This window comes from Monodelphis domestica, chromosome 8 (genome assembly GCF_027887165.1).
Source record: "Monodelphis domestica isolate mMonDom1 chromosome 8, mMonDom1.pri, whole genome shotgun sequence".
Classification (NCBI taxonomy): Eukaryota; Metazoa; Chordata; class Mammalia; order Didelphimorphia; family Didelphidae; genus Monodelphis; species Monodelphis domestica.
Genome location: NC_077234.1, coordinates 70355441 through 70379546, shown reverse-complemented (window position 1 = coordinate 70379546; position 24106 = coordinate 70355441). Strand labels below are relative to the sequence as shown.

Sequence of the window (24106 nt, the reverse complement as noted above, 5' to 3'; positions counted from 1 at the left end):
AATTCATCTCCCTTCACCCCCTTGCCATTCTGGCATGCCCAATTTCTACAACACATCCAATATGGGATTCCTCCACACTATGCTCATTGTAGAATTCTCCCCTATTATGGGAGATCCCAGAGATGTGACCAAAGGAATCTAGATGGATTATGATACTGGGGAGGGAAAGGACCTTTAAAGAGTCTGGAGGTGAATTTTTTAAACCTTTTCAGACTTCATTGTTTTATGGAAGTCTCTGTATTGGAATTGGAAAAAAGGACTCTTGAATTCAATGCCTGTATCCTGCCACATATGTTGTATTTGCTGATTCCTTGTTTTAAGATTTTATTTTGTTTGTTATGTTCTGTTACACTATGTCACTTTAAGTTACTGTGTTCTGACAATTAGCTATATGTGCTGTTACATTGTCTTTATTTGTACTTCCCCATATGACTGGACTGGAGAAAATACCATTGTAAAAGTACCTTGAAGTTGTTTGTAACAAGAGGTAAGGGTCCATTTAGTCACTGAAGTGAAGTGCTATAGCACTATTATATTCCCCACCTCTGCATTTATAAAAATGTTATGATGAGATATCAGAAGGGATTTTGACTACTGTGGTCCTCACCTCCACATTGCAATGAATAGGATATATAAAGACATGCCTTTTATGGCTGTTACAGTTTCATGCCAGAGGAGGGAGGTTTCCCAAGGGGTTTGGTTACCCCGTGATGGGTTACAGTCTCATCTGGGAGGTGGGAAGGTTTTCCTAGGGAGCATGGCACCTCTGGATGACTCTCAAGAAGGGAGCATTACCCAGGTAGTCGCCTAGTGGCTTCTGGATGGTTTTTTCTATTCGTAACTCTTCAGCTTATTCTATCCCTCCACCAGAATGATCTAGATTCTTGGTGACATTTTAGACCCAAAAAGTTTTCTTGAATTAGCTTCTATACTACTGTTTTTAAAAGAGCTGTTCTCTTAGTGAAAATTAATGTATCCTGAGTTTATCCATGTGTTTGTCAACACACTCCTCAGGGGGACTGTATAATTGTCATAAAATTCTAGTTTTATGAAATTTTTTCTTGTTTAAGATAAGAAACTTGCTACCTCCCAGAATCCAGAAAGTGAACTGCTTAGAGAAGGTGCCATGGAGATGCCTGTGAAACCTCACATTGCACCAAAAGATCCAGAATGAATGTTGGGATGTAGTGAAATTGAACTCTGGGGGGGTTGAATGCATTTGTTTTGAATGTATGCTTTTATGCCAAAGGGGATCACCCCCAATTGGCTTTTTGTCAATGCATCTAGCAATCATTGTTCTCTTTCCCTTTTTCCCCAAATTATTGCAATATTATATTTACATGATCCATTGGGGAGACTAGTCTCCCAAAGGATCCCACGGGGAATTATGTAATTAAAATCTGTTACCCTAAAAGAAAAATGATTCCCACCACCCCATTCTCTTCCTGTCATTATGTGCTGATATAGAGAGGATATAAATTCTGGGGAGTTCTGTCTCTTGCTCTCTTGTCTTCCTGTCACAGCTTTGGTAGAGAGGGCTTTTTTGAGCAGGTAGAAAAACTTAGTCACATGGTTCTATTTTGTTAGATAATAAACTTTATAAATTATAATACTTGAAGTATTGGACATTAATTTAAATCCTACAGATCAGATTGCAACTCTACCAACAGTGTATTAGTGTCCCAATTTTCCCACATCTCCTCCCACATTTATCATTTTCCTTTTCTATACTATTAGTCAATCTAAAAGGTCTAAAGAGGTGCTTCAGAGTTGTTTTAATTTGTATTTCTCCAATCAAGAGTGATTTAGAGCATTTTTTCATATGGCTATATATGGTTTTGAGTACTTCATCTAAAAACTTCTTGCTCATATCCTTTGATGTTTTATCAACTGGGAAATTACTTTTGTTTTTATAAATTTGATTTAGTTCTCTACATATTTGAGAAAGTGGACCTTTATCAGAGGTAAACCACCCCCCTCCCCGTAATCAACTTACTTTCTAATTTTGCATTTTCTTTGTACAAAACCTTTCAAATTTAATATAATCACTAAGTGTTCTGTCCTAAGTTCTTCCTTTGTCTAAAAATCTAACAGGTAAACTATTTCATGCTCCCCTAATTGGCCTATGATAACACCCTTTATATTTAGGTCACACACCGATGTTAACCTTATTTTGGTGTATCTTGGTATATGGTGTGAAAAAATTGGTCTATTCCCAGTCTCTGCCATACCATTTTCCAATTTTCCCAACAGTCTGACCACTCCTCAACTGGTAACATCATTAGCTAGTTGAGATAATTAATAATTTTAGCAAAGTAACAAGATATAATATAAACCCATAATTATCAGCATATCTATATATATCAGCAATAAAGTTCTGCAAAAAGATAATAAGAAATACCCCATTTAAAATAACCAAAGGTAATATAAAATACCTGGGAGTATACCTGCCAAGACAAATCCAGGAGCTATGTGAAGATAAATGTAAAAACACTTTTTATACAAAGAAAGACAAATTTAAATAACTGGAAAAATAATATTCATTGTTCATGGGTTGGCTGAGCCAATATAATAAAAATGATAATTCTATCTAACCTACTTAGTGTCATTCTAATTAAATTATCAAAAATGATTATATTACACTGGGGGAAAATCATGACAAAATTCATTTGGAAGAACAAAAGGTTAATAATATCAAAGAAATTATTTTTTTAAAGGAAAATAAATAAGTTTAGCAGTACCAGATCTAAAACTGTATAATTATATGGTAGTACTTATCAAAACTATCTGGCACTGGCCAAGAAATAAAATGGTGATCAGTGGAATAAGGTGAATATATAATACACAGTAGTAAATTATTATAGTAACCTTTTGGGATTCAGTATTAGGTAAAAATTGTTGGAAAAACTGCAAAGCAATCTGGTAGAAACTAGCCATACACAAGTATCTTACATCCTTAATCAAGATAAGGTCCAAATGGATACATGTCCTAGACAAAAAGGGAGATATCATAAGTAAATTAGGAGAACGTGGAACATGTTACCTATCAAATTTAGAGAAAGGAGAAGAATTTATGAATAAATAAGATATAGAAAGTATTGTAAGATTTAAATGTATAAGGTTTTCTACAAATTAAACCAATTAGCCAAGATTAGGAGGAAAATCCAGAAAACTGGCCAATGGTGCGGGGGGGGGGGGGGGGGCGGGGGGCGGTGAGAGGTGGAGAGTTTTATCTCGGATAACAAAATTAAAGCTATTTATAATTGTATGAAAAATGCTCTAAATCATTATTGAATAAAGAAATGCAAATTAAAACAACTCTAGGAAACTATTTCATACCATCAGGTTGGCTAAAATGATTATGGGTGAAAATAACATGTTAGAGGAGATATAGAAAAATTGGAACACTAATATACTATTGGTGGAGCTATGAACTGAAACAACTATTTTTGAGAACAATCTGGAATTTTGCCCTTCTTACCCAGCAAACCACTATTAGGTTTATTTCCCAATGTGATCAGGGAAAAAAAAAGAAAAGAACCTATATATATTCTAAAATATCTATAGGAGCTCTCTTTGTGGTGACAAAGAATTGAAGATTTAAGGGATGCCCATCAATTGAGGAATGGCTGAATAAGTTGTGATATATAATTATGATGAAAAAACTAAGCTATAAAAAATGATAAGCAGGTTGATTTTAGAAAATCATGCGAAAATTTGCATGAAATCATGAAGAGCAAAACAGACAGAACCAAGAGAACATTATATACATTGAAAACAATACTATTCAGAGAGTAACAGTGAATTATTAAGCTATTCCAAGTTACAATGATATTCAATAAACTTCAAAGGACTTTTGAAGAAAGATTCTATCCATCTCCAGAGAAAGAACTGATATATGGATGTATTGTATGGTCTCAAATATTTATCTGTGGCAAATATTGGCCTTCTCTAGTGCAGGGTTGGTGTAAAAATGGAGATTTGAACCCTGGACTTCAATCCCCAGAAGTCCTTGCTCTAGTTCCCAAGATGCCCTCTAATCTCCCTGAATCTCCCTGAGTGCGAGATCAAAATTTCTATTTAAACTGGCTGTATGGCCTACTGGGGCTCTTCCTGCTTCCTCTTCCAAAGGCTCTCTCTCTTGGCTTCCGCGTCTGGGCTCACGCAGCTCTACCAGGCAGGATGTAGAGTGAATGATTGTGAATGGGTTCTCTGGGCCTAGACACATGCTTTCTTATTTTGTATTTTCTTTAATTCTTAATAAAAAATATAATACTTCTAGCAAAGGAACTAGTTTTAACTGCTACATTGGGAAGGAAAGAAGGGGACAGCTTAGAACTCATAAGAAAACTAAATAAATAAAATACATTTTTTTAAACCAACAATCAGGCTACCCAGGCGCTCAGTGGATTGAGAGCCAGGCCTTAGAGATGGGAGGTCCTAAGTTCAAATCTGGTCTCAGACACTTCCCAGCTGTGTGACCCTGGGCAAGTCACTTAACCTCCATTGCCTAGCCCTTACACTCTTCTGCCTTGAAACCAATACACAGTATTGATTCTAAGAAGGAAGGCAAGGGTTTAAAAAAAAAATCATTGGACTAGCTAAAATCTATGACCAAAAAGAAAAAAAGAGCCCAGACATCAGATTTCAAGAAATCATAAAAGAAAACTACCCAGATCTCCTGGAACCAAAAGACAAAACAGAAATAGAAATAATCCACCAGTCACCTCATGAAAGAAATCCCAAAATGAAAGCTCCCAGAGACATCATAGCCCAAATCTTTTCATATTAAAAAAAAAAAGTTTTAAGAAGCCAGAAAGAAAGAATTCAAACACTGAACAGGATGACTTTCAGAATCATTAACTCTGGGCCCCCTATATCTAATATACAGAGATGGAGAGGCATTATTATATCAGAATAGAGAAAGTTCTAGTTCTTCACAATCTTTGTACCTGGATAACATTTGAATTACTCTTTGATTTCTTGGCTAGATGTAAGAAAGAAGGAAGAAGGAGAAAGAAGGCAATGTTTTCTCTATCTCCACTAACATCCTATTTGAATGTCTCATCTTGACATAGAAACAACCATAGGCTACCTAAGGTGATACCTCTGCAGTGGATGTTCTAATAAGCCACACCAAACTGGAAAGTCTTCAAGTATGGTACTAGTTCTATACCAAGTATTTCATATCACTTGGAAGAGGTTCCTCACCAAGCTGACTGTAGGTAATTTTTTTTAAAACAACAGCAACTCTCATAAGTCATCTAAGTCATACACATAGAGTGGTTATAATTTGTCTTGGTGGCGAAAACCACCATACTGATGAAACCCTGGATTATTAAAGTAGTGAATTAAGTCATTTTCTGTTATTCATCATGGCATTTCTTGGCCCAAGTTGACATAGATACCCAAAGATACGTGGGGTGTGGTCACACATGTCCCATCATGTTTAGAGACGTGGAGAAATGTGAAGACTCAGGCAGAGTAGATGAAGCTTCCTCACAAAGACTTGCCCTTTCCCTAGAGGTATGCCTCTTTCAGTGGTCTGCTTCTTTGACTTTGGCCTCTGACAAAGAGAGTTTAGGAAGATGTAGGAAGTGAAATACAGCAAAGTATAGAGGATGTCCAGAAAATAAAATCAAGGAACTATTGGGTCCCTAAGTGTTCCTTCCTCCTTCTAGTCCACTCAAATTCCCTTTCTAATTATTTTGTCTATAATAGTAAATATCTGCTGAGCTGAGCTGAATTGAATTGGATAACTGTTTGTGTTATTGGCAAGTTCTTCCCCACTGTCCTTGTCTTTCTGAGTGATCTCTTCTCTTCTACAAGTCTAAAAAGGAAGAAATCCCTTAATGGTGTTTCACATTAGATTTCTTGATCATTATTCAATCTGGTGCAAATTTCAGCATTTTGCTGAAGTTAGTATGTGGAAGCTAGACAGTCTGCCTTCATTCAAGCAGCTGTCTTGATCAGAAGTCTACTGAGTTTGTATTTTAATGATTCTATTCCTCAATATTTTTATCTGGAATGTTTGGAAATCCTCAGTTTCATTAGAAGTCCATTCCCCATCCCCCCTGGCCAAACAGTGATTTCTTTCACTTCAGAACTACATAAGAGGTCAGTCAGAAAGACAAGGGAAGGAGGAGTAAGGATGGCGGCCTAAAAGCAGCAGAAGTTCAGACCTCTGAATACCCTTCCTTACCGATCACAAACTGAATGCTCCTAGGGGACTGAAAATCAAACCTAACAACAAGACAGAGCCAAGGAACCCTCCTGATGGACTCAATTCAAAAGGTATGTCCCCCCAAAAGCCAGAATCCGAGAACACTTGGGTTTAAGGGGAAGGCAGAAGGAAAGTCTCAGGACCCCTCCCCCCCTACCTAGAGTGCTAAGCCTCCAGCGGCAGCAGGAACCTCCGGGCAGGCAAAGGTGCTGGTCTGGAGGGTGTACCTTGCGGGCAAGGCTGTGCCAGGCCCAGATCATTGAACACAGGTGGTGAGGAAGGAGCTGGAGAGGAAGCGCAGAGCTGGCAGACTGGTCACAGCTGCTGAGAACCTCCATATTGCTCCAGCCCTCCAGGAGGTTTTGGCCTCAGAGGATACACACAGCCCAACCCAGCTGAACTTAATCCCATCAAAAGTCTTCAGAGATCAGGGAAGCCAGAGCTTCAACACCCCTCCCTCAGGAACTGCTGGGCTTTAATCCAATCAAAAGCCTCCAGAGGACAGGGAAGCTCGAACTCCAATACCCATCCCCCACAGACTACACTGTCCTGAAAAAGCTCCAAGAGGGGAGACTGACAGAAAACCCCAAAACCAAAAAAAATGAGAGGAATAAGAGCACAGACAAATACGGGAAACAAAGAAGGGGTAAATATGAGCAAACAAAAGAAAAAGAAGAAAGAAATTACAATAGACAGCTTCTACACAGGCAACAAACAGAGAGCAAATGAAACAGAGGAGGACGGATAATCAAAAAATAAATCAGAAATCCCAGTGAATTGGATACAGGCTTTGGAGGAACTCAAAATGCAATTCAAAACACAATTAAGAGAGGCTGAAAGCAACTGGGAAAAGAAATTTAAAACTAAGATAAGTCATCTGGAAACAGAGGCACTTGAACTAAAACGAGAAAATAGTGTCCTGAAAGCCAAAATCAACCAGCTTGAAAATGAGGCAAAGGAGATGAAAGATGAGGCAAAGAAGATGAAAGATGAGGCAAAGGAGATAAGAGATGAGGTAAAGAGAATGAAAGATGACCTCCAAAGAAAATCAGACCAGAAGGAGAAGGATGACCAAAAAGCCAGGAATGAAATTCAGTCTTTAAGAACCAGAATACAACAACTAGAATTAAGTGACCTCACAAGGCAGCAGGAAACTATAAAACAAAACCAAAAGAATGAAAAAATTGAGGAAAATATGAAACATCTCATTCACAAAACAGAGGATTTAGAAAATTGTTTGAGGAGAGATAATTTAAGAATCATTAGTCTACCAGAAGACCATGACAAAAGAAAAAGCCTGGACATAATACTACAGGAAATCATCCAAGAAAACTGCCCCAATATTCTAGAACAAGAGGGAAAAGTGGAGATTGAAAGAATCCACAGATCACCTCCTGTACTTAATCCCCAACTGACAACACCCAGGAATGTTATAGCCAAATTCAAGAACTATCAGACCAAAGAAAAGATATTACAAGCTGCCAAGAAGAAGTCATTCAGATATCATGGAATCACAGTGAGGATAACACAGGATCTGGCTGCATCTACACTGAATAGCCGAAAGGCATGGAATATGATATTCCAGAAAGCAAGGGAACTGTGTCTACAACCAAGAATCAACTACCCAGCAAAAATGACTATATTCTTACAGGGGAAAGTATGACCATTCAACAAAATAGAAGAATTCCAAGAATTTGTAAAGAAAAGACCAGACCTGAATAGAAAATTTGATGTCCAAGCAAGAACTCAAGAGAATCATCAAAAGGTAATTAAAAAAGAGGGAAAAAAGAAAAACAACACATACAAAAAAAACTTTTTTTAAGAGACTCAATAAGTTAAAATCATATGTATCCCTATAAGAAAAGAGGTCATTGGTAACTCTTAAAAATTGCTATTATCACCTGGGCAGCTAGAAAAATTATACTTAGAGGGAACAGTGACAAACTGTATAGGATGAAATGACAAGACATAAACAGGCATATAGATATATGTATGCATAAATACATACACATGTAGTAGTAGTCTCTCGGTGACTGAGAATGACAATTGTCTTTGTGCGTTTTCATCTACGGTGTACCCTCATATGGCTTTGAAGTCCAAAGGCTGAGATGCAAAGTTTGTGGCACATGGGGCATGGGACGCCAGTTGTTACGGGAGGTGCGGTTGTGGCCTGGTATTGGTGTTCACGCACAGCGGCAAGATGTTGACGTCGTTCATCTTCAAAAGTGGTGGTGGCATGGTTAATGTGGGTTCACCAGCTGCTTCTGACAGAAGCAGCAAGTTCTAGTTGCTTTGGTGTAATGCCAGCCCACTTCAAGTTTGACTAGCTGATCCTTAAATCTTTTCTTTGGTCGACCTTGTTTCCTGAGTCCAGGTGACAGTTCACCATAGAATACCTGTCTTGGTATTCGCTGTGGATCCATGCAGATGACGTGTCCATGTATGTGTGTGTGTATATATATATATATACAACTAGAGCTAAAAAAAAGAGGTTAATACTAAAAGAAATGGAAAAAGAAACAAAAGGGGGTAAATTTATGTCATAAAGAAGCTCATGGCGGGAGATGGGAGAACATGGAAGATGGCAGGGTAAAGAGGTTGGAAATAGGAAATACTCAACTCTTATGTGCATTGAAATTGACCCAAAGAGGGAAAAACAATCCAATCCATTGGGGCAGAGATTAGATTTGCGCCCTATAGGGGAGTAGAAGGGTAACAAACGGACTGGTGAGGAGGGAAGCAGTACAAGGGGGGGGTAGTTTTTTTTAAAGATTGCAAAGAAAATAAGAGGGGGATGAGAAGGGAGGGGGATAGAAAGGGAAGTAAAATAAGGGTGGGAACTAGGGGGACTAATTAAAAACAAACATTGGGGTAGAAGGAAATAGTGAAAGAAGAAAAGGTAGGACTAGGAGTAGAAATCAAAATGCTGGGAAATACACAGCTGGTAATCATAACTCTGAATGTGAATGGAATGAACTCACCCATAAAACGCAAGTGAATACCAGAGTGGATTAGAATCCAAAACCCTACTATATGCTGTCTACAAGAAACACACATGAGGAAGGTAGATACGCATAGGGTGAAAGTAAGAGGATGGAGCCAAATCTATTGGGCATCAACTGATAAAAAGAAGACAAGAGTCTCAATCATATCTGACAAAGCCAAAGTAAAAATAAATCTAGTTAAAAGAGAAGAGATAGGGAAGGTAATTATATCCTGATAAAAGGCAGTATAGACAATAAGGAAATATCTGTACTCAACATGTATGCACCAAATGGCATAGCATGCAAATTTCTAAAGGAGAAACTAGTGGAGCTTAAGGATGAAATAGATAGAAAAACTATACTAGTGGGAGACTTGAACCTTCCTCTATCCAAACTAGATGAATCAAACCAAAAAATAAATAAGAAAGAGGTAAGAGAACTGAATGAAATCTTAGAAAAATTAAAGTTAGTAGATATGTGGAGAAAAATAAATAGGGACAAAAAGGAATACACCTTTTTTCCAGCAGCACATGGTACATTCATAAAAATTGACCATGTTTTAGGGCATAAAAACATTGCAAACAACTTCAAAAGAGCAGAAATAATAAATGCAACTTTCTCAGATCACAATGCAATGAAAATAACAATTAGCAAGGGTACATGGAGAGGTAAATCAAAAATTAATTGGAAATTAAATGAAACGATTCTCCAAAACCGGTTAGTTAAAGAACAAATCATAGAAATAACTAATAATTTCATTGAAGAAAATGACAATGATGAGACATCCTTTCAAAACCTATGGGATGCAGCCAAAGCAGTACTCAGAAGGAAATTTATATCCTTGAGTTCATATATTAACAAATTAGGGAGGACAAAGGTCAATGAATTGGGCATGCAAATTAAAAAACTAGAAAGTGAATAAATTAAAAATCCTCAGGTGAGGACTAAATTAGAGATCCTAAAAATCAAAGGAGAAATCAATAAAATTTGAAAGTCAAAGAACTATTGATTTAATAAATAAGACTAGAAGCTAGTAATTTGAAAAAACAAATAAAATAGACAAAGCATTGGTCAGTCTAATTAAAAAAAGGAAAGAAGAAAACCAAATTGACAGTATTCAAGATGAAAAGGGAGACCTCACCTCTAATGAAGAGGAAATTAAGGCAATCATTAAAAACTATTATTCCCAATTATATGGCAACAAATATAGCAATCTAGGTGATATGGATGCATACTTACAAAAATATAAAATGCCTAGACAAACAGAGGAAGAAATAGATTGCCTAAATAACCCCATATCAGAAAAAAAAATTTGAACAAGCCATCAAAGAACTCCCTAAGGAAAAATCCCCAGGACCAGATGGATTCACAAATGAATTCTATCAAACATTCAAAGAATAACTAATCCCATTATTATACAAACTATTTGACAGAGTAAACAAAGGAGTTCTACCAAATTCCTTTTATGACACAAATATGGGACTGATACCAAAGCCAGGAAGGTCAAAAACAGAATAAGAAAACTACAGACCAATCTCCTTAATGAACATAGATGCAAAAATCTTAAATAGGATACTAGCAAAAAGACTCCAGCAAGTGATCACAAGGATTATTCATTATGATCACTTAGGATTTATACCAGGAATGTAAAGATGGTTCGATATTAGGAAAGCCATCCACATAATTGACCATATCAACAAGCAAACCGACAAAAATCACATGATTATCTCAATAGATACAGAAAAAGCCTTTGATAAAATACAACACCATTCCTATTGAAAACACTAGAAAGCATAGGAACAGAAGGGCCTTTCCTAAAAATAATAAACACTATATATCTAAAACCATCAGCAAACATCATCTGGAATGGGGATAAACTAGAAGCCTTCCCAATAAGATCAGGAGTGAAACAAGGATGCCCATTATCACCTCTATTATTTAACATTGTACTAGAAACACTAGCAGCAGCAATTAGAGAAGAAAAAGAAATTGAAGGCATTAAAATTGGCAATGAGAAGACTAAGTTATCACTCTTTGCGGATGATATGATGGTCTACTTAAAGAATCCTAGAGAATCAACCAAAAAGCTAGTCGAAATAATCAACAACTTTAGCAAAGTTGCAGGATACAAAAGAAACCCGCATAAATCATCAGCATTTCTATACATCTCCAACCCATTTCAGCAGCAAGAATTAGAAAGAGAAATTTCATTTAAAACCACCCTAAGCAATATAAAATACTTAGGAATCTATCTGTTGAGACAAACACAGGAACTATATGAACACAACTACAAAACACTCTCCACACAATTAAAACTAGATCTAAACAATTGGAAAAACATTGATTGCTCATGGGTAGGACGAGCTAACATAATAAAAATGACAATCCTGCCCAAATTAATTTACTTATTTAGTGCCATACCCATTGAACTACCAAAAAACTTTTTTACTGAATTAGGAAAAAACATAACAAAGTTCATTTGGAAGAACAAAATATCAAGGATATCCAGGGAAATCTGAAAAAAAAAAAGGAAAGGAAGAGGACTTGCAGTCCAAGATCTCAAACTATACTATAAAGCAGTGGTCATCAAAACAATTTGGTACTGGTTAAGAGACAGAAAGGAGGATCAGTGGAATAGACTTAGGATAAATTACCTCAGCAAGATAGTCTATGATAAGCCCAAAGAGCCCAGTTTTGGGGACCAAAACCCACTATTTGATAAAAACTGTTGGGAAAATTGGAAGACAGTGTGGGAGAGATTAGGTTTGGATCAACATCTCACACCCTACACCAAGATAAACTCAGAATGGGTGAATGACCTGAATATAAAGAAGGAAACTATAAGCAAATTAGAGGAACACAGAATAGTATACTTGTCAGATCTTTGGGAAGGGAAAGACTTTAAAACCAAGCAAGAGCTAGAAAAAAATCACAAAATGTAAAATCAACAATTTTGATTACATCAAATTAAAAAGGTTGTGTACAAACAAAACTAATGCATCCAAAATTAGAAGGGAAGCAACAAATTGGGAAACATTCTTCATTACAAAAACCTCTGACAAAGGTCTAATTACTCAAATTTATAAAGAGCTAAACCAATTGTACAAAAAATCAAGCCATTCTCCAATTGATAAATGGGCAAGGGACATGAATAGGCAATTTTCAATTAAAGAAATAAAAACTATTAATAAGCACATGAAAAAGTGTTCTAAATCTCTTATGTTCAGAGAAATGCAAATCAAAACAACTCTGAGGTATCACCTCACACCTAGAAGATTGGCTAATATGACAGCAAAGGAAAATAATGAATGCTGGAGGGGATGTGGCAAAGTCGGGACATTAATTCATTGCTGGTAGAGTTGTGAATTGATCCAACTATTCTGGAGGGCAATTTGGAACTATGCCCAAAGGGCGATAAAAGACTGTCTGCCCTTTGATCCAGCCATAGCACTGCTGGGTTCATGCCCCAAAGAGATAATAAGGGAAAAGACTTGTACAAAAATATTTATAGCTGAGTTCTCTGTGGTGGCAAAAAATTGGAAAATGAGGGGATGTCCTTTGACTGGGGAATGGCTGAACAAATTATGGTATATGTTGGTGATGGAATACTACTGTGCTCAAAGGAATAATAAAGTGGAGGAATTCTATGGGGACTGGAACAACCTCCAGGAATTGATGCAGAGTGAGAGGAGCAGAACCAGGAAAACACTGTACACAAAGATTGATATACTGTGGTACAATCAAATGTAATGGACTTCTCCATTAGTGGCAATGCAGAGATCCTGAACAACTTGGAGGAACCTATGAGGAAAACCACTATCCACATCCAGAGGAAACACAGTGGGAGTAAAAACACCGAAGAAAAACAACTGCTTGAATACATAGGTCAAAGGCATATGGTTGGGGATGTAGACTCTAAATGAACATCCTAGTGTAAACAACAACATGGAAATAGGTTCTGATCAAGGACACAAGTAATACCCAATGAAATTGCACATTGGTTGCAGGAAGAGTGGGTGGAGGGGAGGGAGGGAAATAATGTGATTATTGGAACCAAGGAATAATGTTCTAAATTGAATAAATAAATTAATTCAAATGGAAAAAAAAAAGATGGCAATACACTAGTACCTGGTGTGGTACAGCTAGATGACAAAGTGCTAGATCTACAGTTTGGAAGATCTGTGTTCAAATCCAACATCAGACTGCGGCTGAGCAGGGATGCTTGTGAGAGAGGTTTCATAGTCAGTAAGGTCACATCAGCTAGTAAATGTCTTAGGCCAGATATCAAGCCTTTGCACCACCTGTCATATTTCAGTGAAGTTGTGACCTCATTGAAGCCCTTCCACTGGGGCAGAGTATGATCATCCTAAGTTATTCTTGTTTCACAAATTTTCCATAAAGCTGCTGCCCAGCATGCTGGAAGTTTTCCTTTAGGTCTTTTTAAGAATACTGTTAGAGAGAGATAGGTGGTGCAGTGGATAGAGAGCTAGGGTCAGGAAGAACTGAGCCTCATATACTTACTAGTTGTGAGATCCTGAAAAAGTCATTTAAATCTCTATCTTCCTTAGTTTTCTCAATTTTAAAATGGGAATAATAACTGCACCTACCTCCCAAGATTGTTATAAGGATCAAATGAGATAGTATTTACAAAAAGCACTTAGTACAGTGCATGACACATAGTAGATTCTATATAAATGGTTATTCCTTTCCCTATTCCTGTCTCCTAGAAAGGAGGAAGAATGGAGTGAAACACTGTATTTTTGTCTTCAGACACTTCCTAGCTGTGTGACCCTGGGCAAGGCATTCCCCACTCCCCCCCCACACATTGCCTAGTTCTTACCACTATTCTGCTTCAGAACCAATACCTTAGTATCTAAGATGGAAGGCAAGAGTTTGGTTTCTTTTAAGCACATGAGAAGAGGATGAAAAACAGCAGAAGAGTTGGAGAAATAGATATTAGATGAACCTCATTTTCATTTAAACTGATAAAGGAAGGTTGAACATACATATAAAGTTGGTGTAAAAATACATCAAACTTAACAGGAGGAAACAAGCAGTGAAGGGGGTTGGGGAGGCATAAGAAGAAGGATAATACTGGGAAGGGAAAGAATCATAAGGAAAACAAACTTCCTGATCCTAAAGTGGGAACTGAAAGAGAGGATCTTTCCGATAAACCTGAGCAGTATGAACTAACTCACAGTGAAGTGAATAAAACAAGAAATAATTATACGACAGCAACATTGTAAAAACAAAAACACCTTTATAAGATTTAAGAATGAAATAAACTAGATGTCTAGATAAAAAAAAAAGACTTAAGAACTCTTATCAATGTAACAGTCAACTATGTCTCCAGAGGACCCATGAGAAAAAATTTACTCACCTCCTTACAGAAATGATGAACACAAGATACAGAGACATACTTTTATCATTTTATAACGAACAAAAATGCACTATTTCTCTCCCCCACACACCACTAAAAAAGAAAAACAAAATGAAACAAACCACTATAATATGCAGGTTTTGTAAAAGTAACACTAATTCCTTCATTGGCCATGTCTCCAAAATGTATGTCTCAGTTGGTGTCCTTAGCACATCATCTTTCTGTCAGGAGGTGAATAGCATGTTATATGAGGCAACCTCTGGAACTGTGTCTGGACTCTGAGTTGACTGAGGTTCTTCATGCTTTCAAAGTTGTTTGTTTTTATGGTTGTTATCACATAATACCTAGTTGTATTAACTTTACTCTCCATTAGTTCACACAAATCTCCCCAGGTTTCTCTAAAATCATCTCCTTCCTGTTTCTCAAGGAGCAATAGTATTCTATGGGGTAGACAGGTGGCATAGTGGATAGAAAGCCAGGCCTAGAGTCAGGAAGACTCATCTGTGTTCAAATCTAGCCTCAAATACTTATCAGCTATGCAACCTTGGGCACTTACTCGTCTTCCTCAGTTTCCTTATCTGTAAAATGAGCTAGAGAAGGAAATTATAAATATTATCTGTCATATTGCATTTTTATTTATTCTGTCAAAATATTTCCCAATTATATCTTAATCTAGTTTGGGCCCCACTGGGAAGTTTTGTGGGCAGCAAACTGCATTGGACAACTTTGTGTAACAGAAATCTGTATTTTCATGTATAATACTCATTACTTGCTCTATTTTGTATGTAAAAATGCTCCCTTATTAAGTTCAGGATAATTTTTTTTAGCTGAAAAGAGAAGCTTATATTTGATCTGAGAGGGAAAAGAGATTTACTGAAGTTTAGTTAATAAAGGAATCAAATGGTCATGCCTGCACTTTAGGAAAATCATTTTCACAGCTATATAGAAACACTGAGTCAGAAAAACCAATTAGTGTAGTACTTTTAATAATCTCAAATTGTTCACTACTGCAAAAACCTATCTTTTTAAAACCAATTTCCGCCTAATTGGTTGCAAGTTATGGAACACAATAATTAAATTAGAAATAAAATTATAAACAACTCCAAAGGCAATAAGATGATACATAGCAGGCTAAAACAAAATATGGTACATTACCAAAAAAAAAAAATCACTTGCTTATGTAAGAAGTAAAAATATTAATGAGGGCATGTTCGATCTGAAAATAGGCAAAACAAATAGCAACACAAGTAGCACACAGACAAGATTTTTTTAAAAGCCTCAGACAGGCCTTTAACCCAGTGGATAGACCCTTTATAGATTTATGGGAAAATTTTAACGAGAGCTCTACAGGATAAGAGGGTACAGAGCAGTGATGGCAAACCTTTTAGAGACCAAGTGCCACACCCCCCACCAGAGAATGAGTGCTACAATCCACCCCCCACCTTACTCTAGTCAGGGGAGGGAGGAAGCAACACAGCAATGGCATAATCAGAATCCAAAAAGATAAAACATTAGGCTGAATTTAAGAAGAAATTTAATCGGAAAAATGTAAAACCTTACATTCAAATTCAAAAATACCAACTTCATAAGTAGGATATGGAAATGTGTTTTGATAGTATTTTGCCCAAAAAAGACATGAGGTTCTTAGTAGAAGAAAAATTACATTACTAGAGTTCAGTATTTCAGTCAAAAACATTAATGTGACTTTCTCTGAACTAAGATAGGAATACTTTCAAGAACAAAAGGTGAAAATTTTACCATGCTATGCTCTAATAAGGCCATGTTTGGAGTATTGTGTTTAGTTCTGGGCAACAAAGTTTTAGGAAGAATATTGAAAAGCTGGAGGATGTCCACAGGAAGATAGAATGGAGAATATCCTCAAGTCCACATCAAATGAGGATTAGTCAAAGAACTGGGACTATTTAGCCTAGAGAAGACTAAGGGGGAACATGATAACTATTTTGAAGAATCTTTGTTATGGTTCAATCATTCTCAGTTGTGTCCAATTCTTTGTGACCCCTTATGGGGCTTTCTTGGCAAAGATACTAGAATGGTTTGCCATTTCCTTCTCCAGATTATTTTATAGATGAGGAACTGAGACCAACAGCGTGAATGACTTGCCCAGGGTCACAAAGCTATTAAGTGTCTGAGGCCAGATCTGAACACAGGAAAAGGAGTCTTCTGACTCCAGGACTGGCATTCTATGCATTGTGCAACCTAGCTGCTAATAAAGTATCTTAAGGATTTTCAAATGAAAGAGAGGTTAGATGTACTCTGTTGGCCCCAAGGGAAAAGTTATAAGCAACAGGAAGAATTTGCAAAGTGACAAATCTAGGTTGATATCAAGAAAAACTTCCTAATAATTACAGTCATATAAAATTTGGGTTGCCTCAGGAGGTAGATTCTTCCTCAATAAGGTCTTCAAACAAAGGCTAGATGAGGACTTGTCAGATACGTTGTATAAGGTATTATTTTTTTCAGGTAATTGAACTAAATGGCTGTTAATCTTAAGATTCTTTGATTCTTGCATATCATTCACATAGAAATAGGACTTTTAAAACAACAAGATGGTAGCTTAAAAACCTTAATGCAAAAGCATAAAATGGTTAGTTGGTTGGTTGGTTCCCTTTCTGCTCAGAGGACTAAAATGACATCACCTGATGTCTTTTGACTTGAGCATGAATTGGATTTAAGGAAGAATTGCACCAAGTTGTCAGCCTCACTCTCTGCCAGGGTCATCCAAATTCAGGGGCAAGACAAAAGTCTGGATGGCTGGCAATGGCTCAGGATGCAGTGGATGACCTTGGCATCTTCAAAGTCTAATCAAGCTATAAGTGAATATAGTGCCTGCTTCTGCCAGTTCCAATGCAAGTGGAACAAATTATTCTCATCCATCCTTTCCTCCGGAGGATATCCTCACAAGCCTGGGGCAGACACCTCCCTAACTCATAGATGGGTTTGAGGCCTACTGGTTACCCTCAACCTAGTTTTGCTGCTCACTGAGTCAGTTTCCTGGTATGTGGCCAATGTTCATGCTATAGATCCTTGATGGTGAACCTATGGCATGCATGCCAAAAAGGGCACACAGAGCCCTCTCTGTGGGCATGTGAGCTGTCACCCACCAGAGTTCATTACTAGAAAGGCAGAGGGGCTCAAGGTAGCTGCTCCCTTTCCCCTCTCCATAGTGCTGAGGACATTTTTTTACTTCACCTGCCCCTCTGCCCAGCAACCCAGTGGGAAGGTTTCACATGTGGCAGAGCTGGGAGGGGAGCAGAAGGCTTGGCCCCTCCTCCCTCCCTCTCCACAAATGTCCTCACTTCACCTACCCCTCTGCCCAGAAGCTCAGTGGGAGAGCTTCCCCCCCCACCCCAGTCTGGGGTAAAAAGGGGGGGGGGGGGGCACAGCACAAGGTCTCTAAAAGTTTCTCCATCACTGCTACAGATTCTTGAAGCTACAGCTGGGAGCAAAGTAGCAGATAGAAATTAAAGGAGAAAAGAATCCCTGAAATGGCTTGGCAAGCTTTCACACCAGATGTACTAGTCTTCCCTAAACACCTCATACTCTCCAAAAGCACAGAATTAAGAGAACGAAAAATGAGGCGTCCAAACAAAATGATGAGGAATAACCACATAATGAGAAAAGATTTGGAAAAAGACAAAATCTAGCTGGGGGCATAAAATAGTGAAAAGAATGCCTGATTCCTGAGTCTATAAGGTCTGAGTTCAAATCTCACCTCTGAATGTTCTTTATTCATAGTGTGACCACAAATAAGTCATTTAATACTTCTGTTTCCTTTCCCATAAAATGAAGTAATAATAGCTCATATGTTAGGACCCAGTAGGAATGTATATACAGGCTTAGCTATATACATGGCAGCTATTACTAAAGGACATACAACTTATAAAATCAATGAAAAGGCCAAGAAGAAAAAGAAAAGGTAAATTTTGAGATACAACCACTGAGAACTCTATATGTTTTTGAGGCAATTCTGGGATGGTAAACTATACTGTAGTGCTAAGGGCAGATACTAGAAAGATGAAAAAGTGAATGCTTATAGAAGGAGAAAGGACAGCAAAGAGGAGGGATGTGCTTAGTAATTAGAAGAATTTTTCAGGTTAGATAAGATTGCTATATTTTTCCATTCTCTAATTCTTTTCATTGACACTCCAGGACCTGACCTGCCAGAAATTGTGCTGGTTACAATAAGATTTCTAATAATTGCATGCAAAGGCTTCTTTTTAGACCTTTTTTCTGACCTTCAAAAATGAAAATTTGTTTATTCTCTAATTTACCCTAAAAAAAAATCGTACATAGACTTGGTACTTGGTAAAAAAACTATAGCTGAAGCCAAGAGCCAGACTCAAGTTCAAATCCCAGCTCCAGACCTTTCCAGCTCTTTGGATTCTCCTAAGTCCCATTTTCAACTAATGAAAATAAGGGATAATAATACTTATACTTACTTTATTTCAAAAGGTCCTGATCAGAAAAATTATTTGTAAACTTTAAACCATTATATAAATATAGGCTAGTATTATTGTTGTTGTTGTTAATTATTATTATTAAGTGGTGAAAATATGACCTCATGGTATCCAGAAGCAGACCAGAACACCATCAGTAGCAGCTGTCACATCCTTGTCAGGGACCCTCAGTTCCACCATCTTAATTTATTCAGCAAAAACTTCCCAAGTGCATATTATGTATGGAGTGCTATGCTAGCTGACAGAAAAGATGCCCAATTTGACTAAGACACAGTCACATTCTCATGAATGTATGTCACACTGGCAAACACGGGATAGGGGGCACATAAATACTAACTATACTACACCATACTACCTAGTACACTCATTAGAAAGTTATAAAATGTTATTATAAGCCTCAGATACTTCTAGCTATACGACACTGAATCACCTAGCCCTTATCACTCATCTGCTTTGGAATACTTGTAACAATTCTAAGACATAAGGTAAGGGTTTAAAAGAAATGTTATTATGAGATTTGAAAGAGGTTTACTAGCAAGGTAATCAATAAGGATTATGGAGAAGGTGATACTTTAGTTTTCCTTTAAAAAGATAAGGATAGGGGGCAGCTGGGTAGCTCAGTGGATTGAGAGCTAGCCCTAGAGACGGGAGGTCCTAGGTTCAAATCTGGCCTAAGACACTTCCTAGCTGTGTGACCCTGGGCAAGTCACTTGACCCCCATTGCCTAGCCCTTACCACTCTTCTGCCTTGAAGCCAATACACAGTATTGATTCCAAGATGGAAGGTAAGGGTTTTTAATTAAAAAAAAAAAAGATAAGGATAGGGGATAGACAAAAATCAAAAGATCCCTGCCCTCAAGGAGCTTACCTACCAGTTAGAAAGAACGCACACAAAAGTATATATTTAAAAAAAAGATAGGGAGTCCCTCTAGCATCTAGGACACTCAGTAAAAGGTTCTTTTAGGAAGTAGCCATTTGAATTGTTTTGAAAAATGCTAGAATAAATGAAAAGACAATTGATCAACAGTGACAACTCCAAAGAGCTAGCATGAAATATACTCCACTTCTACATGAAGAACTGATGAACTCAGTACAAAATGAAGCAGGGTTTGGGGGTGGGAGGTGGGGGGGGGGGTAGATCTGAGAGCATGGCTAATGTTAGACTTTGTTTTAAAAGACTATATATTTGTAACAGGTTTTGTTCTTGCTTTCTTAAAGGAGGAAGGGAGGGAGGGAGGGAGAGAAGAATTCAGTAGTGAAAACAAAATGAAGGAAAGCTGAGAAAAATAAATATTCATGTATATATGATTTTCTTTGTAAGATAGGTGTAGTATACCTATCAGTATATGTGTGCACTACTGTCTCTCATCAAATGAGATAGAGTGCCTCAAAAGCCTTAATGCAATTATAAATATATGCAACATACATTGTTGACTTTGTGTATTTGTAAAATGCTTATTAAATTTAAAACCTTGCAAAAAATATATAAATAAATAAAAAGATAAGGAGATAAAAATTCAACAAATGGAAAGAAAAAGACAACACTTTCGGCTTTCCTCAAGTTCAAGAAATCCCTTGGACAGACTCATCTTGGGGTTCACCAAAATTCCCCCATCCTTGATATAAAGGAACTTTACTTAATATATCCTTTTCACTTTTTTTTTTTTAATAAAACCCTTACCTTCTGTCTTAGAGTCAATACTGTGTATTGGCTCCAAGGCAGAAGAGTGGTAAGGGCTAGGCAATGGGGGTCAAGTGACTTGCCCAGGGTCACACAGCTGAGATGTGTCTGAGGCCAGATTTGAACCTAGGACCTCCTGTCTCTAGGCCTGGTTCTCAATGCACTGAGCTACCCAGCTGACCTTCCCTTTCATTTTTTTAAGAAGAACTTATTTAAAAGTGTCTCAGCCTCCCCCACATCATAGAAGGCATCATTCTGGAGACAGATATGTATATTTGTTAAGTCTTTCCTGTTTCCATTTTTCAGTTCATTCTCTGGAGATAATATTCGCAATTTATTCTTCAAGAACTACGTCTGCAGTTGGGTAGGATGTTCTCGTGGCTCTACTCTTTTCCTATTCATTCCTAAATATCGTTTCTAATCTCATACCTCAAAGCCCAACTACCAGAACTGGCTTATGATAGCAGGATTTTTCTATACAGTAACATAGATCAGCAACTCCTGGATTCCCTAGAAAGCTGGCCCAGCACCATTAAATGCAATGGATTGGTACATATTGAAATACGGGGGAGGGGAATGTTTTTAAATAATGAAGATTTCCTTACACAAGAATCCCCCTGCTTGCATTTAAAGATAACTCCAGCACTACAGGGAGTTAGCTGCCTCTGCCACCTCACTCTTCTCAGACCACCAGCTCCATGAAAGAGCTGCCGCTGCACCTAGCAACTTCCAGCAACAGAAACTGGCTTCCCTCTGGTGGGGGAATTCCTGAGCAAACAGTGCCCCCTGGTGGTCCCTGGGGGGAACGACAGAAACTTGGAGCTTTATGACTGCTGAATAAGAGCAGCTAGGTGACTGCAGATAGAGAGCCAGGCCCAGAGGCTAGAGGTTCTGGGTTCAAATGTGGCCTCAGAAATCTCCCATTGCCTAGCTTTTACCACTCTTCTGCCTTGGAACCAATTTACAGTATTGATTCTAAGACAGAAGGAAAGGGTTTTGGAAAAAACTAAATTTAAAAAATGCTGAGTGAAGTAGATATATATAATGGATGATTATTTATAAATATTTATGTCAGTTTTTATAGAAAGATGTCATAAAGAGCAATGTTTTTAAAAATACGAAATCAAGGGCACAAGTCAAAATATTTTCCTGATTATAACTTAATTGTTTATTCAATACGTTTTAAAGATAAGTCAGAAATAATCACAGATAAAAGAAATATGATCAAGAGACCATCAAGAACTGTTCATCCAAAGACCTTTTTTGCCTATATAAACTCTGATGAGGATATGGGTGCTGGGAGTATTCCCAATGAGAATGTAAGAACAGGCCAACTCCCCACCAACCTTCTGCATCAGACTCTACAAGTCCCCGCAGCCCCTGAAAGGGGGGCAGAATACGGGATCCCCCAGCTGTCGTCTGATGGTACTTGGGGTCTTAAAGACTCTCCTCAAGCAAAGGTCTTCCTTTGCTTATTTTAAGATTAGGCCAGACTCCTCAAAAGACTCAATAGGATTAGCTGTGTGCATCTGCCTTGTCATGATGGATGGCCAATACCAAGTCCAAATGGAAGAGCAATGGTGACATAGAGATCCTCCGTGTAATCCTGTTGGCTGATGACATGGGGCTAACTGTGTTACAAGGTCTCCTCAATGAAATCCATGCTGATTATTCAAAAGAAATGGACTAATAATCCATGTAGGAAAAACTCAATGTCCTAAAAATGCCTATCACCCAGATGATGGCATAGATGATGGCAGATGCATAGTCAGCCAGTCCAATTCATTTTGGGGTTTTTTTGAACCCTTACCTTCTGTCTTAGAATCAATACTGTAAATATGACTTGCCCAGGGTCACACAGCTAGGAAGTGTCTGAGGTCAGATTTAAACCCAGAACCTCCCATCTCCCAGCAGGGTTCTCTATCCACTGAGCCACCTAGCTGCCCCCCAGGCAATTAATTTTTTATTATTCAGTTGTTTTAGTTCTGTCCAACTCTTTGTGACCTCTTGTGGGATTTTCTTGGCAGAGACACTGGAATGGTTTGCAATTTCCTTTTCCAGCTCATTTTACAGATGAGAAACTGAGGCAAGCAAGGTTAAGTAACTTGTCCAGGGTCACATAGCTAATAAGTGTCTGAGGTTAGATGTGAGCTCAAGAAGAGTCATCATCCCAACTTCAAGCCTGGCACTCTATCCACTGTACCACCTAGCTATTTGCCACTGAATTATATCAGTGTATGTTTAGGGGTTCAGAGTTCAAAAGGAAAAAGATGGTGGGAGCAGGTCAAAGAAAATCATCAAAGCTTTTAGTGATCTCAAAGAGCTCTTTCCAAGGCAAAGGGGATCTTTTCAACATAAACATTCTCTAAACATTGCTACACACCGATAATCTTAGGCCACAAAAATCTGAGAAGTCAAAAGCTTTGTGGACATACGTATAACATATGTGTGTGCATGTATGTGTGTATATGTTTACACACGTATAATTTCTACATGATGCTGCATATAATACATATGTATAGTACATAGTCTATTTCTAACAATTACCTATTCTCAAGAAAAAACAGAAGGGATAGCACTGAGGAGATGCAAGTCTGAAAAAAGTAGGAAGCCACTGATGTGACCTAAACAAGTGATAAAAAATGGACAGCTCAAGATCTCTGATGAAAGGGAGAGACAAAGTCTTTATCAAACACTTCCTATGAGTCAGGCTCTGTACTGAGTACTTTGCATATGTTATTCTTCTATTTGATCCACATGACAACCCTGTGAGAGAGATCCTGTTATTATTTCCATTTTACAAGTTGAGGAAACTGAGGAAGACAGGGATTGAAATGACATTCCAGAGTCACACAGTAGATATCTGAGGCTAGATTTGAACTAGGTTCTTCCTGACCCAGATTTCTCACCCAACTGCCTCAAATGGTATCTTCAGGATATAAAAAGACCTAAAAGAAAGTTTCCAGCATGCTGGACAGCAGCTTTATGGAAAATTTGTGAAACCATTACTTAGGATGATCATCCTCTGCCCCAGTGGAAGGGCTTCAGTGAGGTCACAACCTCACTGAGATATGAGCAGGTGGTACAACAGCTTGACATCTGGCCTCAGAAATTTCCTAGCTAATGTGACCCTACTGGCTATGGGACTAGATGAGGAGGATCAAACGAGCGGGCCTATGTAATGTGCTTTGCAAACTTGAAGTGCTATAGAAATGCTAGCGATCTGCCTCAATCCGAGTTCCCTATGTTCTGGTCAAGAATCAAGTCTCTCATAGACTACCCCCTGACAAAACTACAATCATGAACCTCCTACAACTCATGATGAAAAAGAAGAACTGATTCCTTTGATCATGTTTGTGCA

General features: G+C 37.8%; 1 protein-coding gene across 6 annotated transcripts in view; it reads right to left on the bottom strand.

Moving 5' to 3' along the window:
- The window catches only part of NHEJ1 (non-homologous end joining factor 1), a 137655-nt gene that overhangs the window by 104872 nt on the left and 8677 nt on the right, over positions 1–24106 (bottom strand). The gene's annotated exons all lie outside the window — the stretch shown is intronic.